We start from the raw sequence: 20840 nt of genomic DNA, 5'->3' as shown, positions 1-20840 counted from the left end.
TGATACCATGTCCACTCACAGGCCCTGGCAGACATGAGCAATCAATCAGTGTTCTTGGTGTCTTCAGAATCCTTTTCCAGATAGTCACAACCAATCAATTTAAATTCCCATGAGAGCTGAAACTCATTTTGCTTCCCTGACCAACTGTGTTAAGATAACTTGAAAGACTTGAGGGGGAAAAGGGGGCCCCTAAAGGGCTTCTGGTTCCGAGCCTGACTTCCCCCTCTGCTCCAAGCCAGCTGTGTTGAGGAACACAGCTTGGTTCCCCCGCCCCACCAGGGAGGTTTGCTTCTGTGCTAGCTTGACAGATGGAAGGCAGCAGAATGTGCTCCGATGGACCTGAGCTGGCCTTGGTGTCAGGCACTAAACCTTGGTCAGTGAGATTAATCCATGGGGCAATTTTTCCTAGCCACCCTCGCCTGTCCCTGTGGATGGCTCTGCCCTCAGAGGGTTCTCTCTGCCTTCAGAGTTGATGTGGGCATCTCACCAAAGCGAGCTCCCTGTTGGCCTCTACTGAAATCTCCCCCTTTATCACCTCCCACAAGATGTTTTGTTGGGGTGTTACTGAACTGCACCCTGAGGGCCTCCCCAGGGCTCTAGGCAGAGAAGACTCACAACAGCTCAGAGCTTCGCCCAGGTGAGCTTCAGGTTACGTCATTCACCTCACAGGGCTCCCCATTACCAAGTCATGGGAAAATCGCACCCTTTGGGGAGGGGGCTGAAGCTGTTATGCGGGGATGCCCTTTCTCTCAGGAAAGGGGAAGAAAAACAACACCTATTACCCTATCACAAAGGTGCCTGGAATGTGCGTTTCTGAATTTTAACTGTAGTTAGAATATCTATGTCTCAAACTGCAGGCAGGGCTCATCTTGCAGGCTACCTCTGACTCTGTCCCCCACAAGAGGGACACTTGGCCTACTGTTTAGGGATAAAGGTGGGACACCTTCACAGGAATCAGAGAACCAGGTCAGTCATGCATCATAGAGCAAGTCAGGACATTGCCTCTGGTTCTCAGTTTGTTCTAGATTTTGATATTTAAAAAAAAAAAAATATGGGGGAGGGGCAGAGGTCAAAGTTACTCTCCACTTTACTTTTAAAAATATTTTGATGTGTGTGTGTGAACATGAAACACACATGCTCAAGTATGGCGTGCAAGTGTGGATTTGTGTGCTTAGGTGAGAACATGGAGGTCAGAGAACAACTTTTCGGAGTCAGTTCTCTCCTTCCACCTCTGAATGAGTTCTGGGAATTCGACTCGGGTCCTCACATTCACATGGCAGATGCTTTTACCTGCTGAGCCTTCTTGGGGGCTGTGCTGGATGGTTTTATGTCAACTTGACACACGCTAGAGTCATTTGGGGAGAGGGAACCTCAATTGAGAAATGCCCCCCCACCAGGTTGGTCTGTGGGCCAGCCTGTGGTGTGTTTTCTTGTTAATTATTACCTCTGGGCTGGTGGTCCTGGGTGCTATAAGAAAGCAGGCTGAGTAAACCATGAGGGAGCAAGTCAGTAAGCAGCAGTGTTCCGCGGCCTCTGCTTCAGTTCCTGCCTCCAGGTTCCTGCCCTGCTTGAGTTCCTGCCCTGACTTACCTCAGTGATGGACTATAATGTGGAAGTGTAAATCAAATAAAGCCTTTCCTCCCCCAAGTTGCCTCTGGTCGTGGTGTTTCTAGAGCAACAGTAACCCTAACTAAGACACTAGCCCCACCTTATTGTTTGAGACAGGGTCTCTCCCTGAACCTAGAGTTCACCACTCACTAGACTGGCTGGCCAGTGAGCCTCAGCGGTCTTTGTCGCCGCCTCCCCAGCACCTGCTATGACAGACACGTGCTGCACCTGGTGCTCCATGTCCTGGGATCCAGACTCAGGGCCTTGTGTTTCCCAGTAGCACTTTACAGCTTGAGCTGCCTCTCCAGCCCCACTACATTTTTTTTTAATGGCGGAATCAGCTTGATGGGTCTCCAAAGCTGCCAGAGACCTCAGCTGGCTTCTGAGCTTAACAGGCACAGCAGCTGCTGGAGTAGAGCGTTGGCTCTGGCAGGGAGTGAAATGATTTACTGCCTAATGGGATTCTTGCTGTAGGTGTAGATCCGCTAAGCCTACCCAAGTCACCACGAGCCACATGGGGCTATTTGACTCTATATTAATTTAAGTGAAGCCAAACTGAAAAGACAATACTTCAGGACACGAGCCACATTTCAAGGGCTCACTGGCTGCCCGTCACTAGCAGCTTCTAACTCTCTGAGACGTCTTCATCCTTCTAGGAAGTTCTACCAATAGCACCAGGGCAGAGAGGACATCTTGGCTGCTTTGGTTTTACAAGGATTCATGGAGCTAACGACGAGATGGAGAGCAGTCGCTTCCTCTCTGGGCTGTCTTGGGACCGCATGCTCACACAGCGAGTGTAATCTGCCCGATGCCATTCTTCACACTTTCTAAATAGAACATGGCTCTGAAGCAGAGCAGGCTGTCCATGCCTTTTAGCTGCCCATCGCCTGTGTGGTAGGTGCAGCGGCAGCCGGGCAGGGACGACTGTGTGCTGCGTGTCCAGATCGGGGAAGCTCTGAGAAAGTCACACAGATTCGGCCAGCCCCTTTCTACCTTGACCCTCACAGCGCCTCAGCTTCACCTCTTCCCTGGACTTCTAGAAGCTGATCTGAACTCCTAGAGGAAGACTCCTGTCTAGAAAGTGGCAAATGAAAAGTCATGTGCTTGCTATGGCAAGATGAAAACGTGCCATCATTAGTCACAAGCATCCTGGTGAGAGAGAAGAAGGAGGCCAACTCTTTATCTCAGGGATGTAGTGCTACAGCGCTGGCCTCCTCCAGGTCCCTGACTCTCTTGCACATTGGGCCTAACAGTAACAACCAGGCCTCAGTGGCCAACACTGTTTATCGCTGTTTTCTCTTTACTCTCAGTTTTAAGGTAAGAGGAGTCTACCATGTGTGTCCAGTAGTGTCCAGTGGTCCCCACGCTACCTTAGCTGCAGCTTCCATGCTTACAGTTACCTGTGGTGAAGAAGAAGAAGAAGAAGAAGAAGAAGAAGAAGAAGAAGAAGAAGAAAGAGAGAGAGAGAGAGAGAGAGAGAGAGAGAGAGAGAGAGAGAGAGAGAGAGCACTATTATATTTGAGATGTGCTGTTATAGTTGAATTTGAAATATCCCCCTAAGGCTCATGTGTTAAAGGCTGATGGGCTCCTAGGTGGGTGATTTGATCCTGATGTTGATTCACCCAGTGATAAATACATAATACAGTGACATTGCTGGGAGATTATAGAAATTAGGAAGTGGGGCATAGCTGGGGGAAGTAGGTCACTGAAGGTGTGGCCAGGAAAGGTGTATCCTGTCTTTCTCCGCTTCCTGGCCACCATGAGGTGAGCAGCTTCCTCCACCACACCCCTTCCCTCCACCTCAGACCCAAAGCAATGGAGGCAGGCGACCTTAGGTTCAACCCTCTGAAATGAGCCAAGATAAATCTCGCCTTCATCACAGTAGCGAAGAGCTGACTTGCTGCATTTTATCATTAGTTATTCTTAATCTCTCATGGTGCCTGATTAATACATTAGACTTTGTCAGAGAGATATCTGCATAGGAAATAACCATGCAGATATGGCTCAGGGCTCAGTATTATTTGAGGTTTCAGGTATCCACTGAGTGTCTTAGAAGGTACTCCTCTGGCTAATGTCTACTGTGGAGGCCTGAAATGGGGAGTATATCAGGAAACCCTGGTCCGGGACTGTCTTGAGCTTCCCCTTGAGCCTGTCATGCCAGTTTCAAAGAGTATGCTATTGTTAGGAAAGTGTCTAGCTGGGAAACAAAATGACCCCAAGCTCTCTTGAGAACTTCCATCAACTGATAGTGACTACCTGGAGTGCTAGGTGGGAAAAGATTCCAACAATGCCAAAAGATCGTCGATTGATTGTTCATGTCTGGCCAGGGCCCAGGAATGGGTGACAACTTCCCACAGTAGAATGAAATAAGCAGCCACAATGACATGGATAGCAGTAATAGTCAAGTCTAGCTACACTCTCCCAGGCCAGTTGTTGGGAACAGAAGCTAAGGTCATGGGTGTGAAGGTGCATTGTGAACTGAACACATGGACTTGAATCAAAGGCTCTCAGGATAAATCGAGACCTTCTGACTCATGCCACTTAGCCGCATCCCACCCCACCCCCACTCCTTCCACCCCCGTACTGTGCTCCGTTCTGTGTAGCCTTTTCAGAAGCCTGGAAGCACAGCCACGTGGGAGAGACTGTGAAACTGCACATTCACCCGTCCTCTGTGTTCCCTGCCCTGTCCATTCATTGAAGGATCTTTGGAGGTCTAGGCAGTGACATCAACATAGTCCTGGTCCCTGCTTCTCAGAGCACCTGGAACAACTGGTCTTGACCTTCAGAGGAGGAAAGAGACTGAATTTTCTGGTCAAGCTCTTGCCCCTTCGGCCTCCATGCTGGACAGTGGCCATCTTGGAGGACCACTAGAGAAGAGGGCCGGCCCCAAGCTGAATGAATAGATGTGGTCGGTGACTGCCGGAGGTGCTGCTGAGGAGGCAGATGGCACCAGGTGGTGAAGAATGCCATTTGGAGGACATGAGGGAGCAGCAGGTTACTTCTGTGGGCAAATGGAGGTCCTTTGTGCTAACAGCTCTTGGGGGCTTTGACATTGTCCCTGGAGAGAGGAAGAGCAGAGGGAATCACCCATCCGCCCCATCCGTCTATTAGTGGCTGAGGGCTGCTCTGGGGGCGCTAACTCCCTGGATCAGCTGCCCATCGGCAAGCAGCTCACTGGTGATCCTACAGCCAGAGAAAGCCCTGTGTACAGATCCAGGGAGTTCAGTGGCATGCCAGGGAAGAACAGGGACATTTCCATCAATGCAGCGTTACAGAGTTACCTTCTTACCAGGATGCGAAAAAATGAGACTTAGCACAGACGGCAGGTGATGCACACACCATTCCCAGTGTTTGATAACATGAATGCCCGTTGTGAACAGGTATTCACCTAAGTAGGCATCTCTGAGTCTTGCCAATCCTCCAGAGCAGATGTTGCTGCTCCCGTGTGTAGTTCAGGACATTTATCCCTGAGAGATGACGCACAGCTCAAGGACACCAAGAATCAGCGACAATGGCAGACCCCATGTTTGTGTGACTCTATAACCTGGGGTCTTTTCAAGGGTCCATCTGTCCAGCAGGCATCTCCAGGGACGCCTCAGAACTCGGGGTTCCACCCACAGCCCTGCGCAGTCAGGACCCAGAGTGCCCTCTTGGTTAGGGGCCTCCTCCTAGCAAATCATTTTCTCCTGGATGCTCAGAGCTAGTCCCCTGCTGGGTACCTCTGTGTGTCCCAAGGGCTGCACCTTATGTCAGAGGAACAGCGTGAGAAGGTGCTGGGGGTGGGGTGGAAGCTGAGACCCCACGGGGAGGTGCAGGGGAGTCTCAGAGCTGGACCTTCCTGCAGAGACAAGCTCCCAAGATCTCACTTTACCCACAGGAGTGACAGTGACATCAGCCAACACTTAATGGGCACATCTTGTACCAGTCGCCCTGCTAATGACTTTACATGTGTGAGCACATTGAATTCTCAGACCATAGGAAGTATCACTCTACACAAGAGGAAACTGAGGCACAAAACTGTTGAATGACTCCTTAAAGGTGACTCAGTGCTAGCACTGGAACCCAGGTGACTGTATTTCAAAGACTGTCCCCTTGCCGGGCGGTGGTGGCGCACGCCTTTAATCCCAGCACTTGGGAGGCAGAGCCAGGCGGATCTCTGTGAGTTCGAGGCCAGCTTGGACTACCAAGTGAGTTCTAGGAAAGGCGCAAAGCTACACAGAGAAACCCTGTCTCGAAAAACCAAAAAAAAAAAAAAAAGACTGTCCCCTTCACCTCCCAAGCCAGCCCCCTCTCCCACATAAACACATATGCCTTGCTAGGAAAAATGGATTTAACAATCACCCATTCATTCTCTGGGTATGGCCTCAGTTTCCTAAAAAAGAAACAGAGAGATCAAAGGGGAGGAATCAAAATCAAGCCAGGTACAGGAGGAAGAATTTGGGGCTGGAAGTGCCCCCTTCCTCCCTCAGGGTCCCGTACCCACTGCCCTCCAGAAGCCTCCACATGGTGTCGTAGTTCCCACCTCTGCCCTCTGGAGCAACTGGCAATTCCCGCAGACACACAAGCACACAGCTTGCAAATACCCCCAGGAACACCCACCAGTGACAGGGCAGGCCCCTGGGGTGTATTATAAGTGGGGAGGGATGAACAGGAGCAATCAAAAGATCCTTGTAGAAGGTCCCTGGGGACCCATAAAAGCAAGCTGTGGGTGACACGGAACTGTGAGGAAACAGGGTGACAAGGATCTGCCTTCTGTGGGTGGCTCCAGAGCAGAGCAGTTCTCCTAGGACCCACTTGGGTTTATAATAGCCCCTCCCTTGGCCTCCGAGGTAAGCTAGAAGTGTCCCAAACTGGGAGGCAGAGAAAAGGAGATAGAAAGTTCTGATGAGAAAGTTCCAGAGTCCTTCCACAAGGCCACCTGCTCTGTAGGAGGAATGAGGTCCCAGGCAGAAGGGGAGACAGGGCTCATCAGCCCTGGGGAGGGTGGTCTTACCATAGCCACAGTCCCTTCCCTCCATCATCCCCCTTCACTCCATCATCCCCCCTCCCGCACACTCTGTTTCAATGTTTCAAAGGCTCTAGAGAAATTACACCTGTAAAGGACTCAGTTCCCCCCGCCTCGTCCCTCCCCCCTCCCACCGCCACCCCGGTTCCTACCATGTCCATATCTCCTTGTAGTTCCTGGCACAGAGCAATGGCCTTAGACAGATTCTGTGAGTGGCCCTCCCCAGGCCACCTTTGTGGGGTGGCCTGCACCTCTTCCTCCCTCAGCGATAACTGGCTTCTGCCTCTGCTCCCCTGTGGGCCTGTGGAAACAGCTCCCACGAGCCCTTGCCCTCTGGAGAGCCCATCTCTTCCCCGTCCATTGCCCACCCACGCCTCCCAGGTCCACTGCCCGCCTTGTACCCTCTTGCTTCCTGTCTTCCTCAAAATGACTGCAAACTAAAGGAATGCTGTGAAGGTGACCCTAGGTCCTGGACCGGTGGGCTTGTATGGAGTTGTCACGGCGCAGAGAAGCCCTTCAAAGCAGGGCCCAGGTTTCTGCGGGGCACAGGAGGTCCAGAGAGTCGGGGTTACCACTTTTCTCCCAGACAACCCAGGCCCCAGGCCCACAAGCAGGGCTTTGGGGCACCTTTGCAGAGTGGGAAGGGGAGATTGTCCAGCGTGGAAAGGGGCAGATGGGAATGGCGGCCGGCTTAGGATGGCCGGTCACTTCCAGCTTATACAAAGCCCCCGGACCCATCGCCCCGTACAGACAAAAGCAGCAAAGCCTTAGGAACAACGCAGATTCAGACTATTCAGTGACCTCGCGAAAGGTCCCAGCAAGGCCTTCCCTTTGTGCTTTCTAGAACATCTAACCACTTTTCTATGGCCTCCAGACCGGACAGGGGCCCCGTCTAGCCCTCCTCTGAGCCATCCCCTCACCCTGATATCAACCCTCTGCTCCATGCTAGTTTGCCCATCTTCCCAAAGTGTGAGCAACTCATTCTGGTGCAGGGCTTTGGCCCTTGCCCTTTCCCAACCGGCTGTACTTCCCCCTGGCTCCCCACAGCCCTCAGCTCACATGTCACCCCTGGGGAGGGAGAGCAAAGACTGTCCCCTGCCACGTTGTCATGTTTTGTCTTCACAGCTCGTATCATTCGCTGACAATGTTGCTTCATTCCCGCACCCACTGTCTGCATGCTGCCCCTCAACCCCTCGCCGGGAGCCTACCCCGGTGGCCCGCAGGGGCCTTGTTCCCAGGCTCACTGCTACCGCAGAGAAGGTGCTCAGTAGAGACGTCAGAGAAGCCTGCGGGCTTCGGCACGCCTCTGCATCCTGTACATCTGTTTGGAGCCGCAGTTAGCCCCAGATGTGTTATTTCCCTTGTTAATTACCGCAGAGTAATTGTAGCAAGAAGTGTAAGTAAAGCATGCATTAATGGGGGGGGGGAAAACGATTCCCTGCGCAGGCTCACAGGTCACTGGAAACAAAGCTAGGCCTCCCTGCAGCCTATGAGGATTCAGGAGGTGCGCCTGCGCCTTGCCCGCCCTGCGTCTCACTGCTTCTTGGGAAGGGCTCCCTCCCACCCCAAGGCCCATCTCTTCCTTACAGAAGAGGTAGGGACATGGGAAAGAGTAGCATCTTGATTCTTTGTGTCCCAGAAGGGCTGAGACACACTGAGCAGATGACTTACCTTCCCTGAGCCTCCGTCTGCCCATGTTAAAATGGGCTAACAGCACTTGGGCCCCAAAAGAGACGACATGTGCGATGTCCTGAATGGGTTTCCACCAAGATGGCACCCTTCTCTCCCTTTGCAGAGTCCCATGCCCCGCCCCACCTCCACCTGCTGGGACTCTGCAGCTATTCCCTCCAAATTGATTTTGACAAGGTTGGTGACAGATGTCTTTAATATGGCTGCTCCAGACCTCAGTTTCCAAGAGGGGGTTTTGTTGCCAGGGCAGAAATGTCACATCTTCATGGAGAGTGCAGGGCAATACAGTTGTGATAGGCAGTTTCCATTTCTGTACACACATACACACACACACACACACACACACACACACACACACGCACGCACGCACGCACGAAGTGCCCAGTGTGCCCTCAGGGTTGAAGAGAGCAGGAATGGCTCCCGCGATGTAGAAGAGAAAGAGTCTCCTTAAAGTGCTGGGAAGGAAGCGCCGGGCTTTAATCCCAGCACTCGGGAGTCAGAGCCAGGAGGATCTCTGTGAGTTTGAAGCCAGCCTGGGCTACCAAGTGAGTTCCAGGAAAGGCGCAAAGCTGCACAGAGAAACCCTGTCTCGAAAAACCAAAAAAAAAAAAAAAAGTGCTGGGAAGGTGGGGTCACAACTGGCATTTCAGAGCCTACTCATTGGTCATTCACGGAGGAGCAGCCAGGATCCTGGGTTTGGGTTTGCTTCGCGATGACCTTGAGACGCCCTCTTGTGGGCATCGGCGGTAATGACCGGCTTCTTTGCTCTCCTAGCATTGTGTTTTTTAAAGGGACAAGTAGCCATCATTCTTTTTGATGTGATACTGCCAAACAACTCCTTCAGTATTTCCCAAAGAATGGAAATGAAGACATAGTCTTGTAACTGGCCCTACCTCTAAATATGTTACTTTGCTTTTTAAAAATCATTATACAAAATTTTGAAACTGACGAAAAGCACAAACAAGATGGTTTAAGACTATGGATTATCCTTCCAGAAGACCTGAGTTCAATTCCCAGAACCCATATCAGGGGGCTCACAGCTGCCTGGAACCCTGGCTCCATGGGATACGACACCTCTGGCCTCCTCAGGCATCCACCCACACACATACACACATGCTTAAAAATAAATATTTAAAAGGAAAGAAAGACTTCCGAGCTAACAGTGGCGCTCTACACTCATCCAACAAGAGAAAGGGATGAAGTTATAGTCTTCTTGGTCCACCAAACACTGGTTTAGAAGGAACAGCACTATTTCTACAAAGCACTTGGCCAATTATAGGCCCATTCTGAGCTGGTGATCCTGGCCAGGCAGTCACGAGGACTGAGTACCAACCGGCTCAGCTCCAGCTGTTGATCCGAAATGGCAGGTACTTCCCCCAGCCCATCTCTCCATGTCAGACTTCCTTTTCAGTCAGAAGTCCATGCACAGTTAGCACCAGGGCATGGAGGGTGCTCTAGAGTACTCAGTCCACCCATCCATGCCACCGTGCAGATTGGCATCTGTTTGGGCTAGACCCTGGCTCCTGTAGATACTGTCCCACCCTAGCTCACCCTCTACACTAGATATGTTCAGAGAACTAACTCCAAACATGCTTGGATGGAAAAGGACCCTTCAGGCTTATCATGGCTCCACGACTCCTCAGGCATATGTACTCACCTGTGAGTTGAGGGTGCTAATGGGACCTTCTTCACCAAACAGTGGTGAGCACCGAGTGGAGACCCAGGGTAGACCATGTGTAAGACACAGCATAGTGATGTATTTCCCCAGCCACGCTAAATTCTCTGCACATCTTGACTGAACCTGGCCATGACTGTAAAGGTCTGGGGGCCTGCTGGACCTTCGAGAAGATCATAGTTTATAAGCAGCCCATGGTGGAAGGGCTTTAGAAATCATTCATCCAACACACCTTATTTTAAAGGAGAAGGAGGGGGCAGAGAAGAAAAGGGACTGACCCATGGTCACCCCAGGTTTGAAGGGACTCCAGACAGACAGAAAGCCTCCTGCACTCTAACCAAGGCTTCAGTACTGAAATGAGTTCAACACTTCACGGCTCTGGATCTTTCTTTGTGAAGTGGTCACAACTGACCTTCCTTCCTACCGTGACTCCCAGTCCAGTGCTCACCGACTTTAACTGAAGTTTATGAGTCTCAGATGCTTAAGAAGACAGCCCGTTACGAAGCTGTGCTACACCTGACTCGCAGGTCAGGACTTGACTCAAGTTCATCCCTGGATTTACAGATACTTTGGTAAAAACCTTGGGAGAAGAAGCAGGCTTCTACTCTAGGTGGCAAAGGAGTAAATAAATGCTGATGTTTGTTTGTTTGTTTGTTTGTTTGTTTAAAAAAAGAAAAACAAGAAGATAAAAGCTGGGTCAACCTTCTCTCCCCAGGTAAACCCTGCCTTCATCAGCTGGATGAGCAGAGTGGCCATATTTTAAGGAACCAGGTGACTTCTCTGTCCTCCCTTGAATGTAGTCCACTGACTCTCTGCGTGCCCAAGATGGATGGTACTAGTCTAAGGTCAAACTCAAAATGCCAACGATTGCATCAAAACATCAGATTAAATAAAAATAAAAATAAGCAATCATAAGAATAAGTTAGCCATTCAGTGACCTGTGGCTGGGGGAGGCCACCATCCGCATTTCCTCTTTTCTTTCAAAAATAGCTGGATGCTTGGAGCCTTTCTGGGGTCACCAAATAGGAAAGAGTCCCTCAGGAGCCATTACAAAGTCCCAGTCTCTCCATTTCTCTCTTGCTATCACATGGAAAATCACCAAGGAGAATAATGATTTTTCTGTACACATGTGTAAACAAAAGAACATACAATTTGCCCTTTCTTCCTAGGAGAGCATTTTACTTTTTTTATTTTTCCAGTTTAGGGAAAATGCTAAGATTACTTAGGGCATTGTGGAAATGTCATGAAATCAAAGACACGATACTGAGAAAATGCAAAGAAATCTGTAGAAGACAAAGAGGCTGGCTGCCGGGGTGGGCATGTGGTGAGCCAGTCAGATTTCAGTTATAAGGTTTCGGTTTTAGGAAGCAAGCTTAAATGGGAATGGGAAGTGGAAAATTCCAGAAAGGGAAGTATGCCAGACCCTTGCAGAGGCCAGAAGTGCCCATTTGGGGCTGATAAAGTGGTCTGTATTCTGTGGAGATTGATGAATAGACTGTGGTAAAGTACAGTACTTGCTCACAGTTTGAGTTTGGGACCGAGTGGCAGCCATAGGGACAGAGGCAAGAACTTAGCTCTCAGCTCAGCTCAGACACACTCAGGTTCAACATGACTTCTGGTGAGCTCTGTCCCCTCCCTGAGCCTGCTTCTCCTTTTCAGAAAAATGTGATGTTCTTTGTGGAGGCGATATCGGAAGCCTGGATTCCATCGCCAGCACCCGTCAGTGTTAGTCAGGGTGTCTGTTGCTGTGAGCAAACGCCATGACCAAAAGCAACTTGGAGAGGGGAGGGTTTCTTTTTTGCTTACAAGTTCAGGGAACAGTCCATCACTGAGGGAAGTTATACACAAAAGAACGAGGCATGGGGGCAATGGTGAAATCTATATTCAAGGCCCACCCCCACCAACTGATGTCACCAGCTAATGGACCCAGGCCAATGCGGCTGTCTGTCTTCTTCAGCCTCCATTCTGCATGCCAGGGCGTCACCCCTGGACTCTGGAGTTCTTTGCATAGCCCTGCTGCTTGAGAAAGGGCAGAGGACTTCAGACAGCCCATAGAGGTTCAGGGGGGTGCAAACCCCACAGAGTGGATAACCAAGCTGACGGGCGACTTCCCCCACACCAGAATGCCAGGCGCCTGCCCATAAATGACCCTTTCCCTTGAAATTTCACATCTCTTCCCATATCCCAGTTTGCTCCTTTCCCAAGGGACAGGTACTGCTCCGAGCAATAGGGTGGGGAGAGGTCATGGAACATGAGCCATGTGGCAAAGGGTATGACGTCTCGGCAGCCAGGAGAGATCAGGGGAGTTTGCCGTTGTTTATCAAAAGCATCTGGGTTCGTGGCAGCCTGAGAGAAGATGGGGTCAGCGTTGGCACTGCACGGTGACTGGAGACTTAAAAATGGCCTCAACTGCCCCAGTAAGTTAGTTCATGTCAGAGTCCAGCAGTGTTCCTCACAGCAAGAACTCCTGGGATCCGGTAAGTGTCGGCAACACCATCAGCCTTACCAGCCTTCGCTGACGCCCAGTAGGGTGTTGAGTGCTCTGAGAAATCCGTCAGAAGGGAGAATACTTCTGCCGTCCCACTCCAGGGTCCAAGCAAGGAATATTGTCCTGCATTCACTACTATGCTCACAGCAGAGCTCAGGATCCAGTTCACCCAGGAGGGGCCTGGCCACCTCCTCCCGACTTGGCAGCCGGTTCGGGTACAGCATTTCCACAGTTACACCAATCATTAACGTGGCGATGGTGGGTCAAGGGTCACAGGGTTCCTCGTGAGGGATGAAAAAGGATGTCATCGATAAGCTGGTGGGCCTGAGAGGTCACAGAGGGTCTGTCCTGGCAGTCGCCCTCCTACTGAGCCACAGGAGAATCGCCCTAAAGCCTCACTATGTGGAGGATGCTGGCACTTTGGGGTGCCTTGGAGAGCCTGGGCCTAGCCTAAAAGAATAGACACATACCCCTCACCACACACACACACACACACACACACACACACACACACACAAACACACACTCCTAACCCTGATACTGGGGCTTCATAGAAGAAAGCAACATTATGTATTATATACATTAACTGTCATTTAAACCCACCTGAAGGGGCCTGCCTTAGTTAGTTTCTGTTGCTGTGATCGAACACCATGAGCAAAAGGAACTTGGGGAAGAAGGGGTTTATTTCGTTCACACTTCCAGGTAACAGTCGGAACTGAAGCAGAGGCCACAGAACAGTCCTGCTCACTGGCTTGCTCCCCATGGCTTTCTCAGTCTGCTTTCTTGTACCATCCAGGACCATCTACCAAAGGGTAGTGGGGGATAATGTAAAGATTTGTCACTTGAATTGGTTTAATAAACGCTGACTGGCCAGTAGCCAGGCAGGAAGTATGGGCAGGGTGACCAGACCAGGAGAATTCTGGGAAAAGGAAGGGCAGAGTCAGGAGTCACCAGCCAGACACAGAGGTAGCAAGATGAGAATGCCACACTGAGAAAAGGTAACAAGCCACGTGGTTAAATATAGATAAGAATTATGGGTTAATTTAAGTGTAAGAGCTAGCTAATAATAAGCCTAAGCCATCGGCCAAATGGTTTGTAATTAATGTTAAGCTTCCAAGTCAATTATTTGGGAAGCGGCTGCTGGGTATTTGGAAACAGGCAGGCAGGAGAGAAACTTCCACCTACATACAGTGGGATGTCTTTCTGTATGCTGTGAATATGTGTTGCTCCCATTGGTTAATAAATAAAGCTGCATTGGCCTATGGCAGGGCAGGATGGAGCCAGGCAGGAAATCCAAGAGAGATAGAGAGAGAAGAAAGGTTGAGTGGGATCATCTCCCTGAGCCACCACCAGGAGAAGCAAGATGTGAGAGAACACGTAATGCCACGAAACCACGTGGCAAAACATAGATTGATTGGAATGGGTTGAGTTGTAAGAGCTAGCTAGCAAGAAGCCTGAGCCACAGACCAAACAGTTTGTAATTAACATACACCCCTGTGTGTTTATGTGGGACTGAACCACTGCGGGACAAAGAGGGACAGAAACTTCTGTCTACAGGGTAACACTGCCCACAATTGACTGGGCCCTCCTACACCAATCATTAATCAAGAGAGCACCCTCATAGACTTTTCTACAGACCAATCTGACGGAGGCATTGTCTTAATTAAAATTCCCTCTTCCTAGATATGTCTAGGTTTGTGTCAAGTTGGCAAAAGCCAACCAGCACCAAGTCTCTCTGTGCATTCTGGGAAAGAGAGTCTGCCCATTAGTTGAAGAAGCAGGAGCAGCTGAGATGAATGCCATGGAAGGTAAGCCTGTCCACCCAAGCTGGACAAGGTGCTCAGAGTGACCAGACACCTTCAGGGAAGTGACTTAAGTCTAGCTCCAAAGATGGGAAAGAGGGGATGGAAGCACATTCTGGGCCGAGCAAATGACTCATGTAAAGCCCTGGGATGCTGAAGAGAACTGCTTTCTCAGCTGAATCATGGGATAGAACCAACTTCATGGAGACACCCCAGCACTTGACTGGCTCCTTTTGGATTCCGAGCTACTGTTCCAAGTGCCACTTAGACACATTCTGTTGCTTGAAACTCCGGCTTCACAACCCCTCATCACAGGGACTGAAGTTTAGGCCGACTGTGAGCCTGGTAAGAACCAGGAGAATCTTTGAAGAGAATTGAAGCCAATCTCTTCCGTTAAGAAGCCCCCAATGGGAAACTGAGGTCTGGGAAGAAAAAGTCATCAGCCTAGACCACTCAGCAACTTGACAAAAAGAGGCCACACTCCTGACGCTTGCTTTCTTGGGTCTCACTATTGTCCCCTCCGGCAGTTGCTGATGGGATCACACTGCTGTCATTAACCAGTTACTATGGTCAGAGCCTGGACCACGGCAGCCCATCCCGAATAGGCCGATTAAACAGACAAGTAGAGAAAGGAGATTTGTTCCACATTGGGAAGAGACACAAAGGATCCTGATGACCACCATGTCCATCTTCAGGGTTCCTATAGGAGGTTCAAGTTGAAATAGAGGCAAGAGGTGTACATAATTAGGTGGACATGGTCAAGGTGTGATCCCACCTGTCACTGAGCCATCGTCCCAGCTCCAGTGTCTCTTGTAAAGTGGTCTGACAATACTTCAGAACTGTGTAAAATGTGTTTCCAGAAGTCACACTCCTTCTCTGGCTGGCATGAGCTTTCCACCTTTCCTTTCTCCCAGCACGATACTCCTAAGGACATTTCAATTCCTTGGGGACCACTGTTTCTGAAGTGATGGTCAAGGGAAGAGGGCCAGGGTGTCTCATAGACCGTCTTCCCTCCCGCCTGGTCAGTTACACAGCATGTGGAGAAAATAGAACATCAGTCCGGCAGACTTTCAGCTTGGCCAGCTGTTTGTAAGTGGGAGAAAAATGTGACAGGCACATGATGTCTGTACAGATGCCCTCCCCCACCACAACCCTGTTTCCCAGGCAGAGAGAGGTCATTGCCAGGGCTCTGGGAGGAGGAAAGATGACCTCCGCCCCTGAGGAGCAGGCAGTGAGCTGAGCCTCTGTACCACTTACTTTGCATCATTAGGACCGTAATAGCCTGACAGAAACACCTGAGGGAACACAGATTGACTGGCCACGGTTTCAGGCCTTCATAACAGGGAAGGAAGGGCAGATTAGTTGAGGCCGCAGGAGGCAGTGGCAGATGTTCTTCACATCATGGTGGACCCAGAAGCAAAGAGGCAGAGACCAAGGTTGGGTATAAACTTAAAGGCCCACACTAAAGGATCTTGTAGCACAAATCTTAACAGGTCTTATTAATAAAAACAAACCCGGTGCCAGTTTTTGGGGTCAACGCTAGAAGATCAGAGAAGCAGAACAAGCCACAGCTTCCTCACCTCGCCAGTTCCTCAGCTGATCCTGTTTCCTCAGACTGGAAGCTTCTGAGTCCTCATCCAGAATGGATCTCAGCTGAACTGCTGCTCAAAAGCCTAAAAGCTTAACCAGGCTAGTTCCTCATCCTCACGCCTTTCTGCTTCCTGTCATCACTTCCTGGGATTAAAGGCGTGAGTCACCACGCCTGGCTGTTTCCAGTGTGGCCTTGAACTCACAGAGATCCAGGCGGATCTCTGCCTCTGGAATGCTAGGATCGAAGGCGTGTGTGCCACCATTTTCTGGCCTCCATATCTAGTGGCTGTTCTGTTCTCTGACCCCAGATAAGTTTATTAGGGTGCACAATATTTTGGGGAACACAATACCACCACAGGCTCTCCTTCCACCCGCCAGGTCCCGCTTCCCTGTGCTTCTTGAAGTTCCCAAAATGGCGTCATCAAGTGGGGACCAAGTGTTCAAAACATGACCGTAGGGTGGGGGCACACTTCAGATTCGGACCAGAGTGGCCTCCAAGGCTGAAAGGTTTTCCTTTCTCTCTTGGCTTTGTTGTCTTACCACTTCTGCCAGACTGAGGCAAAGCGGGGTCCTCACCTCCTCACAGTGTCCCTACCCCCACACTGGGCAAGACCCTCTCCACAGGCTTACTTCCTTGTTTCCTAACGTTTTCTCCTTTGTATCTTACCCCCACTGTATCCTCCTCCCCACAATCATCCTCACGAATGTATTTGCTACACATCCTTAAATATGTGTGAATCCTTACAACGCATGCTCTGCTTTCCTGCTTCTGGATGTTTTCGTTAATGTGGCTTGATTCTGGGCTGTAGCTCTGTCTTTTTATTCCATTTTTATTACATTGGTCAGTGCCAGGAGTGTGCCGAGGCATGTCATGTCTGCCTCTACCTATATGAAATCCACCAGAACGCGCCACACTTGCTCATGCATTTCCCCAGGGAAGGCCATCTCAGTGGCCTCCAAACCCCTGGTACCCCAAAGCACCACTGTAATAGCTCTAGCAGTGTCCTTTCATCTGGCGCGAAGTGGCTTGGGGATGGTTGTCCAGGAGGGGCCTTGTTGGGTCACTGTGATGGCTAAACTTCATCGTCAGCTTGACACACTTAGAGGAAACCTCAGTTGAAGAACCGCCTCCCTTACACTGGTCTGTAGGGATGTCTGTGGGCATCTTCTGGCTGCTAATTGAGGTAGGAGAGTCCAGCCTACTGTGGGCAGCATCATGCTTAGGCAAGCGAGTCTGGGCTATACAAGAAACGTAGCTGAATGTGAGCTTTGGAGCAAGCCAGGAAGCAGCATTCCTCCATGATTTCTGCTTCAGTTTCCTGCCCTGCTTGAGTTCCTGCCCCAACTTCCTTCAATGGTGGACTGTAAACTGTGAGACAAACACTTTCCTCCCCAAGCTGTTTTGGTCACATTGTTTATCACGGCAATAGAATTAGGACAGTCCTGAGGAAATGCTAAATTCCTCTCTCAAACAGCTTTTGAAAGGCCAGGACCCTACAGTCAAGCAAGATTGCCCTCTCCAGGTGGGTGCTGTCCCACCAACTCCAGCTTGTCCCACAGGTGGTAGCTAGCTGGCAAGGGTTTGAAGAGAGACCCTTCCTTTGACATGCCCAGGCCTAGGCCAAAGGCACAGCTTGAGGCTGTGGTGACCACACGCAGCACTCTAGAGAATGGCTCCCGCATGCAGGGCATGGCCAGGACTGCCCTTCCCCTGCATCCCTGGGTCCACTTGTCTTTCTAGCTGCTGCCATCTGGGTTGGTAGGGAGTAGCAGGGTTTCTTTTGCATGCCTTGGTTTGCCTGTGTGTGTGTGTGTGTGTGTGTGTGTGTGTGTGTGTGTGTGTGTGTGTGTGTCACATGTGGGGTACATCTACATACACATGAAAAAGCAAGAGGTTGATGTTAGACATCTTCCTCTATGGCTCTCCACCTTATTTTTGGGAAAAAATCTCACCATTTAGGACACTGTCTGGCCAGCAATGTCTGCCCCCTCCCACCTTCTCTGCCCCATTAGCATGGGGTTACAGGCACACACCACCACACCCAGCTTCCCCATGGGTGCTGGGATCCGTACTCAGGTCTTGAGCCTTCCCAAGGCCCATGCCTTGGCTTTTTTGATGTACCTGCACATCTCCTCAAGTGCTCCTGGGCTCTTGGACTTCTTCCTCCGCTGACTTGCAGAGAACGTTACTTATGGTTTGTAGGAGTTCTTTGCAGAGTGTGCACACTAACCCTTTTCTGCTCCGTCTCCCTGGCTTCACCCCTGCTTGCCTGCCTTCTCTGTGTTTTCCTCTGCTGAAGAACACTCCTTCATGCCTGTTTCCACAGTCCTACCCTTCGAGTCTAAGTCAGGGGATCTCCCCAGCTTCCCTTGGTTCTCTGTGGGGCTCGAGCGCTGTGTTCTGAGCTGACCTGGCTGACGGGAGGGAGGCAGGACTGAGTTTTCTTCTCTCCCTTAGTCTTCCCTGGCCAGGGGCCCCAACCTCCTCTCTTGCCTGCGGTTCACCTACCCAGCTCCAGAATCTCCACGGACTTCCTTCAGAGGTTCCACTCCAGTTCCCTTCTGTGTGTGTCCTCATCACATGTTTAGTGTGTGGGCTCTGTGGGGTGTCTTAACATCTGCTGTGGTGGGTCCTTCCTTTAAAAAGTCAAAGCAGGGCCTAGAGAGACAGCTTCATTGGTAACATGCTTGCACAGTCCGATTCTCAGAATTCACATACAAAAAAAAAAAAAAAAGCTGGAGTGATTTTGCAGACTGCTAGTGCTGCATCCCTGGAGCTCACTGGCCAGCCTGGGCTAATCAGGTCTCACTGAGAGGCTCTGCCTCCAAGAACAAAGTGGATAGACCCCAAGGGACAACACTAAGGGTGGCCTCTGACCTCCACCTTCACGCACACACGTACACATGCAAAGGGTGTTCTGATGGAATGTATAGCACCAGCCAGGACCTGAAAACTTCTGCCACTGACTTGTTACCTAACTAGCTCCTATGGACCTGTAGGTCTGGCCTGAAGCTGCCTGGGCTCTTCCCTGGGACAGTGCTGCAGTCCCCTGCATGAGTGGCACAGGCCGTTTGTGGCATTGACTATGCTCACTTCCTGGCTGTCTGGCCAGTACTAGTCAGCAGCTCCTTCAAGGACAGAAACTTGGTCTGTCTTAAGTAATATTGACATAGCACCCAGCCACAGCTAAGGGTAGCATCTACTGAGTGTTTAGACACCATGCCAAACACTTCAAGAGTGCTCTGTTCACCCTCCATATGAAACCTCCCAGACAGGGTATGATTACCACCATTCAGAAAACTGGGGCACAGAAAGGTTGAACAATTTGCTTAATACCATACAGATGGAAGGCAAACTTTGATTTGAATCCAAATAATTATTGAAGCACTTAAGAGTTCATGTTCCCTTGTGTCCACTGTCCACCTCTCCACACACACCAGATGAGTACGTGGTGAGTGAGTGAATGGATGGATGGATAGGTGAATGAATGAATGAATGAATGGGAAATTAGGAAGTTGGGCAGATAATTCAAATAGCTTAAACCACACTTGGCTATAGCTCTTTTTCACAAGCAATTATGCTCCTAATACCAGCTCTTTTTTTTTCTGCAAGATACTGGTTTTCATAAATTATGGAAAATTCTTTGGCTATTGCTTTTTATGTTATGGCCTGGGGTGGAGCACAGGGGTGATGGAAGACTTTTTAAATTCTTTCCCATCAGCTTAGAGAATTCTCTAGGCCATGACTGTGTGCAGAATCTATAATTAATTATTATTCACACTTAATACAGTTAGATACTGTGAACACACACTTTCCATTAATTTATGTGCCTGGCTCCTCATCATTTTCCCACAGGTATAGTCACTGATTTCTCAAGTTATTAAAAATTAAAATGTATATTAGGGCGCGTGAGGAGCTTGGTGTCCTTGTACCTATTTTTAGTCTAAAGTCACAAACTGAGAGGGGAACTCAACCGCTTTTGGGGGTCAGTTCTGACTGAGGGTGAGAACATTCATTCTCACTCGTCCACTCTTCACTGTTAATTAGGGACAGTTGAACCACAGTGGTCCAGTGAGTGCTACCAGCGTTGGGGAACATGGAGAAGACAGGTCTCAGTCTTCCTGCGGAAGGCAGGTAGGTGTGGTCAGGAAGGTTCAGGATGAAGGAAGCCCCCGCTGGCCTGGAGTGGGTGGCAGGAGCAGGGGAACATAGAATTGAGCCTTGAGGAAAGATAAGGGGTCAGAGAAGAAGAGGTTAGCAGAAGGGAGGGATAGGCATTCTAGCTTGTAGGATTAGCAGGTACGAGTCACAGGAGGCAGGAGAGGTCTTGGCAGGTTCTAGAAGGCCAGAAACCTCCCTGGAGAACCAATATGCAGTGTCAGGGGTGTGACCATGGGAGATGGGTGGGGACAGAGGTCACTGAAAGAGCCAGTCCAGTGCAATAGCAGCCTGATGCAGTCCCAGCCACTGGGACGGCAGCCAGGCTGCCTGTACTTAGGAGCTTGAAGACGGCCTTAGCAACAGTGAGCTCAAGAAAACAAGCAAAACCACAAAAGAAGCAGTGGAGAAACGAGAGAGCAGTACTTTCCAGAAGCCTCCACACAAGAATCTGAATGCTGTGGTTATCGCAGAAACTTAAAACCTGTGAGACCAGCTCACCTACTTTCCATTTGAGAGTGAGGGAAAACTAAGGTTCATTTTCCAAAAATCAAAACCAAGAGCTTCCAAACAAATAGATCCATGCCTGTCCAGGCGTCTGAAGAAGTCAGCTCTCTCCATTTCCCAGGAGCCTTTGCATTCCAGCTCTGGGGCACAGTTCTCACAGGGACCTTCAAGCAGGTGGCACTGAGGATAGGAACCCGGCACCTGCCTGCACACACACACACACACACACACACTGCCCAGGCCACCCGGAAGCTTTACCCCTCAGATCAGAGACTCACTGTGCCCCCCCCCACTGGTGACGAGACAACCAGAGCCTC

This window comes from Peromyscus eremicus, chromosome 2 (assembly GCF_949786415.1).
Source record: "Peromyscus eremicus chromosome 2, PerEre_H2_v1, whole genome shotgun sequence".
Lineage (NCBI taxonomy): Eukaryota > Metazoa > Chordata > Mammalia > Rodentia > Cricetidae > Peromyscus > Peromyscus eremicus.
Note: the sequence above shows the minus strand (reverse complement) of the source record.